Source organism: Nothobranchius furzeri, chromosome 5 (assembly GCF_043380555.1).
Source record: "Nothobranchius furzeri strain GRZ-AD chromosome 5, NfurGRZ-RIMD1, whole genome shotgun sequence".
NCBI lineage: Eukaryota > Metazoa > Chordata > Actinopteri > Cyprinodontiformes > Nothobranchiidae > Nothobranchius > Nothobranchius furzeri.
In genome coordinates, this window is record NC_091745.1 from 30,059,401 (window position 1) to 30,066,797 (window position 7,397).

Consider the following 7,397-nt stretch of genomic DNA (forward strand, 5'->3'; position numbering starts at 1 on the left):
TTTGTCCACCCGTTCAGTTTTTCACATTATCTATTACATCTATTTCGTCAGGATAACTACCAAATATGGTAATGGCCCTCGGCTAAACACAGAGCCAATCCGCCATTTTTTCTTCTCGCTAAGATTTTTTGTAGTCCTATTGGAAAAATGCAGAATGTCTGGTTATTTTAGCCACACACAGCTCAAAACTGTTCCTCGTTTTAAGGAAGGGTGGTGTGGCAGTATTTAAACCCAGGAGCTGAGGACACTACTGCTAAAAAAACACAGAAGAAAAAGTAGTGTGTTTGTGTGTGTGTGTGTGTGTGTGCGCGCGCGCGCGTGGTTCGTTCGTTCTGTCTCCATGCTAGTGGCTAAGTACTGAGGGCTTCATCTATCTAAAAGGAGTCATTTCCATCTGAATGTGGCAGCACCGGGACACAGCAGCAGAGCGGTAAGCTTCATATCACTCTAAAATGTCGACAAACTTTACTTTAGATTTACGGGCATTAGCAGCACTAAAGCATTAGCATCCGGCTTGCTATCGCTAGCACAGTATGCTAGTAAAGTTAGCACCCAGATTAATGTGGATTTGGCTGATTTTCGTGGAATAAAACGTGATTTCTGATCAACGCCTTCTTTTACACCAGATGATAACCTTCCACTGATTGTAACAGCAGAGAGCCTGTGTGTTATTTTACGTGAGTGTGATGTAATCTTAGCATCCAGTAAATAAAGTCCCATATCAGCTAAAATGCAGCATGACAAAGTCATTAAAGTGCGTCAACACAGTGGATTTAATACAAGTTTTAAAGAACAATCTCTGAGTGGAGTGAGGTTAGTTTTTTGTCTCACTGCAGATATAAAAACTAACTCTGCATCAGTCAGACGCAGCAAAGCTCACCGTCTGTATGAGCGTGAGCGTCGGAAAGCTGATAAAATCGGCTGTAAAATAAAACAAAAGTAAAAATGCTCCTTTGCTTTTTACAGTCCACATCCAGAAGGCTGGAGCCATGTTTCACTGACAGGCTGTCAGACTAAAGCCCTGATGAGCTCAGCTGGGACAAACTGGTCTGATGTTTAGGTAAGTGAAGATCTGCTTCTCCAAGGCCTTGAGATGCTAGTAAAAAATAATTTAGCCAGCTTGCTGTTAATTTTCTTCTCCTCTAAGGAACACAGAACGTTCAGATGTTGGACCTTCACTTCACCTACTGAGGAAGGAGACCCACCAGTAAAGAGATGGTCTGGACCAGACCAAAGTGAGTGATGACACACCTCAGCCACCCTCATCATTAAGAACACCTCACCCCCTGAATCCCTCCGTCTGATGACAGCAGAGTGATTTATTTGATGTTTTACTTGTTTAGTCTGTTTAGAAATGATTGAATTACATTATTTTCTGTAATCGACCATCTGATCTGGATGTGTGCAGAATAACTTTCCCCAAATTCAGCAGCAGCTGGCCTACAAAAACAGCTGCAGCATGTAGTAAGTCTGTCTGCACTGCTCTCTAATGAGCTTCCTTTCATAAGGAATCATTTGTATAAATTTAGTGTCACTATTTTAATACATTTGTAAGAATATGAAGTCACTGCAGCAAAGTGAACTTGTGAACAAACACAAACGTGACTATAAACATGAAAGCTAAAGAAACGACTTTCCTAAAGCTGCTTGTAAACAAAATATGTCATTAAAGTTATTGTCTATCATTGCAGAATATGGCGATGACATCATTGAACTGGTCTTTGGAAAAGTTTTCCCTGAACCAACTCCGTTTCTAGATGAGGTAGAGAAGACCTGCATCTCACCAACCCTCTGATCTCAGTTTTCAGACAACAGAGGTCTCCCACTGTTATCCAGGACCAGTTTGAAGCCCACATACTGCCCCTCCCTCATCATCAGGAAACATCAATCCGTATCCTGAGGACAACAGAAGACGGCAGGAGGACAGGAACTCTGAGACCTAGATACCACCAGCACCGAGACACAAAGCACCTGTGTGCACAACGCCTGTTTAACTACTAAAGCCTGTTTATTATATTGTTCTACTTATTTGCTGTGAGGTTAATACTTAGAAAATGTGTATATTAATGTAAACAATTTAAAAAATCACTGATTGTATGTTTTCTTTTAGATGTAATGGTCCAAACTCAGCCTTGTAGACATTTATTGCATCCTGTAGGTAAATACACAGAACAGGCTCAGATCCAGGATGACCCAGCATGCTCTTCTTCCATTCTGGCTGTTAGGGATTGTATCAATAACTTAATGCCTACTGATGTTTCCACCTAACGGTATTTATTTAGAATGCAGGTAAGATTTAACTATGTTTGTTAGCAAAGCAGACTGATCTTGGGAATTTCACTGCAGCACTGATGTCCACCTCTCTGTACACATTAGAGAGAATTACCACTTTACAGCAAAACACACATTTAATAAAGATATAGGCTACACATTGCAGACAATTAAAAAGTTGTAAGCATTAGAATTATAATGATCACATTAAAGAACATTTGGAGGAATGTTCTTTATTTGTCACTAGAATCTCAAATCTTTAAATTAAATTGTAACTGCTTTTTATCCATTTTCAGCCATTAAGACACCCAATATTAAATAAGACTACTTACAAAATTATTTATAATTATATGTATGTATATATATAGATAGAGATCTTAATAAAATATATTCTTTTAATGGTGTTTTAATGAGCTGTATCATTTTTAAAAATTTTTTTATAGAAATAAATAAGCAAGCAGCATTCCTTGTGTGTGTGTGTGTGTGTGCGCGCGCGCGTGCCTGCTGCTTGTCCTTCCGTCGGCCGTGACGGGTGTGTGTGTGTGTGCGCGCGCGCACGTGCCTGCTCACTTGTCCTGTCGGCCGTGACGGATGTGTGTGTGTGTGTGCGCGCACGTGCCTGCTCACTTGTCCCGTCGGCCGTGACGGATGTGTGTGTGTGTGTGCGCGCACGTGCCTGCTCACTTGTCCCTCCGTCGGCCGTGACGGGTGTGTGTGAGTGACTACAGACAAATGCATGAGAGAGTTAGCAGCCTTGAAACAGCTTGATGAACTACTCTCCCCACATGTTTTAAAAATGCTAATATGCTATGCTAAATCTGCTATGCTAAATAATGATTTCTCTATAGAACTACAAAGTCCGACTGGGGGAGGAGAGTACAGGTCTGCACTATGGAGGGGGGGCGGAGTTTACAGCTCCTCCTCCAGTTTAAAGAGACAGTACCCCAAAACGGCTCGTTCTCAAGACTCTCCTCAGAACAGGGGTAGATGAGGGTCTGTAGAGCAACAATAATGAGGAAATCAGACCAAAGAACTGCAGTTCCACTGTATTTAGACCCCAACTGAAGGATTTAGATGTAAAAAGGAATAACTTAAAAGCATGTTATGTCTCCTTTAAAAAGAAGCTTATAATGTTGATACATATATTTTATAAAAGAAGCTTATAAGGTTGATACATATATTTTATAAAAGAAGCTTATAAGGTAGATACATATATTTTCAACAGCTTGGTTGAAGGTTGCATTCCCACGTACTTGGTACCACTGGACCTGCTCAAAGATAGTTTGACAGCTGCTACCCCCTCTACTGTACACCTTTCACAAATCTACCTAGCGTACAGCCTAGGCAGTGCAATTCCCATTCATGTTGATGCAGAAAATTAGAACTCGGTTTCCTGTTAAATGTTCCCATAATTGTGACACCTCACATCTATAGGCTTAAGTCTCTGCTAAACGTTGGTATTTAAAAGGACGGTAGACATTTCCACCTTGAACTAGAAACCTGGCACTTCATCATCCCAACCTCGAACAGCATGACTCAGAGATTGGGATCATGGACGCTTTCCAGGGTTATAACTTTACCATCGATTTAGAAATTGACCAACAATTGCTGATTGAAGGAACCAAACTTGTTAAGTTCACACAAACCCCGCGTGAACTTACTCTGACGCCCATAAAATAGATACCCAAGACGCTACATAGACACAGATTATATGAAAATATATTCTCATATGAGCTCTTTTATATTAGTATAAGCTCTTTTATATGAACAAATATGTTTCTCTCACTTATGCTCCTTATATATTATCATGAATACATTATTATATGCCTTTTCTTGGAATCTTGTTATAATATCGAAAACCTCTCTGTGCCTTTTCTGCTCAAGCTGAACAGCTGCATGTTTTCCACTGCACAGAAAAGGGAGTGAAAGTGTTCCTTCCTTCAGTTCCTCAATACAAGAACAACTGTCTTTGTTAGCAAAGGATGTTGCAGGATGTGTCCTGGTCATCTCAAGGTTGCATGTCCTTGGGATGAATTGGTCTTTCATTAACAAGGCTATTAGCTGACGTGCGTCTGCAGGTGCAGATGGCAGAATTACGTGTGTGTATGGCAAACTGCGTATGTTACATTCCTGTGCTTTTCAATAAAAATCAGCCGTTTCAGCAGAACGGCGAGAGTCTGTCCGAAGCAACTGTCAGGAGCAGATTGCGGGACCTGCTGGAAGTTGCAAGGCTCTCCCCCTCTCGAGTGGTGAAACAGTGACTGGACTTCTCTGATCATTTGTCTCCACATTCTACCAACTCAAAAGGTGTTTAACTCCATCTTCTCCGTACCTGTGCTTGGTCTAACAGAAGAAAGACCAACAAAATTTGGCGTCATGAACAGGATTTTTTCTTTTTGAAGAAAAAGGAGTTTTTGGAAGACGATTTGACCAACCGACCCAGCGAACGATCTTGGCACAAAACACCGCGGTGAAAAACTAAGGTAAGCAGGCCTTATTTTCTAAAATCTGCTCATTGGATTTATCCAAAGCCTTTGTGTCCAGAATCATAGTAGCTGTGGTCCTAAAATAATAGTTGGAGAAGAAAGTGGAGACAAGTGCAGAAAAAATAAGAGATTTTTGTAATGGTTTAATGGTAAAATAAGATAAGGATTTTTTACAATGGTTTAATGATAAATGAGATAAGGAAATAGTACAGAAGAGGGGTTGGAGGCCCAGGGTTATTAGAAAAGCCCTAAAATCCATTTTCCAGGTCGTGGCTGACCACACTATTTGCTGACGAGTGAATAGAAAATATAACGAGGTTATATAACGCTTGGCTAGGATTCCATAGGGGTGGGAACCCTAAAAGTCCACAGGTCGAGGACCTGGTTCGGGTTAAGGCCCTGGGAGGCTAAAGAGAGCTCCCTAAATTTTAAAGCACAGGTCGAGGACCTGGTTCGGGTTAAGGCCCTGGGAGGCTAAAGAGAGAGCTCCCTAAATTTTATAGCACAGGTCGAGGACCTGGTTCGGGTTAAGGGCATGGGAGGCTAGAGAGAGAGCTCCCTAAATTCTAAAGGTCGAGGACCTTTGCATGAGATGAGAAAAATGTTCTAAGGTAACTGTTTTTGCATGAAATGAGCAATGTTTTTAACTGTTTTTGCATGAACTGAGCAATGTTTTTAACTGTTTCTGCATGAAATGAGCAATGTTGTTATGAAACTGTTTTTTTTTTTACAAAAAACACACGCTATAGTTGGAGAACACGCTGTATGAATGTCAAGTCTCAATCAGCTTTGTCGGTAAAACAGATGGAGCTGACTGATTAACTTGAATTACATAATAAAAGAGACAGAATAAACTCCAAATGAGAGTGAATAAGTCTCTTTAGGCTTAGCAAACATATTATCTGCTCTCACAAGTGCAGATAGTAAGGATAAGTGTAAAAACACATAGATTTTTCATATCACAGCTAATAGGGATTAGTTGAATAAGCGGTGATCACCACACCCACCGCAGTTAAGATGGGTAATGAATGAATGAACTGTACTAACAAATTGTATGTGTAAGTGAGAGAAATACAGCGCGCCTTTGTGGATGCTCTAGGCAAGATTTCCTCACCTGAAATACGGTTGAAGAAGGAAATACCACAAAGGTCATTGGCACTGTCTCACTAATTAATACTGGTGAGTTAGAGCCCCCTATGGGCTAAAACCCTCATCAGTCCAAATTGTCACCAAAATTAGCAACATACTAACAGAATGATGGAAAAAGAATATGATTGTGGAACGGAGGATGATGGATGGGGACCTAATGACATTCTGAGTACATTGGGAGAGCAATTAGCTTGCATAGAGACTGTAATAAATATGACAAGCAGCCCAGTTGAAGCCACGAGAAATAAGGTTTTATTGAGAAAGTCAGCAGAAAAGGCGATGAAGGAAAAAGGAGTAGATGTTAACAGCAGAGGAAACTGGAGCAAGATTTGGGAAGTGAAGGCTGCAGAAGCGAGAGAAAAAAGGCAGGAAGCTGCAGAGACTCTGAGGGAAGCTGGAGTGTTGGCAAGAAAGAAAGTAAAAAGTGAGGTTGACAAGCAGGCAGCTCGTGTGAGTAACTACATGCAGTGGATAATGTTATGGAACGCTGCCAGGCCTAATATGAAGAGAGTAAAAAAGGAGAATAAATCTCCACCTCCTTATTCTTCTGCTGCTCCGACAGCTGGAATGTATCCATTAATTAAAGTTACAAGCGGTACATTGGACATTCAGCCTGAAGTTCCGCTTGATAATATGAGTGAGTGGTCAAGTGTAACTATGACATCAGGATCAGACGTTAAAGTCAGGCCCTCAGCCCCTGAGACACATAATCCTTTTCTGATAAGCAATGAAACATTAAACAGCAGTCCTTCTGCGAACAACTCAGCTGCACCGTTCGAATTAAGAGCTAAACGACAGGACATAGATAACTCACAAAAACAATTCACCACTCCCTACTTCAGTCAGGGCCTGGTCGCACCTGACTACAGCACTGGTATGAGCTCCCATGCTCCCCCTCCAGCGCCTTGGGTAAACTGCCTACCAGTATGGCCTAAAGCACCAGATCAAAAGCAAACACCAATTTTTGCATCCTCCCAATTAAAGGGTGAAGAGCAGGAAGACCCTAATAAAAGTGTAGTGGTTAAGATGGTTCTGGTAGGGCATGAATCATCTGATCCCCCTCCAGCAGCCAGTCAGAGTCATGAATCTCTCCTAGAGGAGGAATGGCCAGAGCCGCCCACTAAGGAAGAGTTTGGGGGAGAAGGGGATTTGCTTTCCCGCCCTCAATCCCCAGAACCAGAAAGAAGACACACTAGGTCCATGGGACCACCCACTTACCAATTACCCCTGGTGCAGAATAAACCCAACGCCCAGAAAGTCTATCAGCCGTATTCCCTTGGGGACATTCAGGCTTTAATAGATAAATTACCAGACATACAGGAGGGTGGAAATACTTGGCTCTCAGATTTTGACACCCTCACTGCTGGACAGGATCTTGCATTGGGAGACTTCAGAGCAGTAATCACTAGATGCACGTCACGCTCACAGGCGGAGGCCTTAGAGAAGGATGCTGGCACAACTCGTGATTCTAATTCTGTACCTCTCGGTAGA

The 7,397-nt window shown here is 41.8% G+C and overlaps 1 long non-coding RNA gene across 1 annotated transcript; it reads left to right on the forward strand.

The window, feature by feature from the left end:
• Positions 1-950: 950 nt before the first annotated feature.
• On the forward strand, positions 951-2,580 carry LOC129154495 (uncharacterized). Its single transcript, XR_011520674.1, has 3 exons — positions 951-1,060; positions 1,148-1,235; positions 1,692-2,580. It is a non-coding gene; the product is annotated as an uncharacterized lncRNA (long non-coding RNA).
• Positions 2,581-7,397: the final 4,817 nt, after the last annotated feature.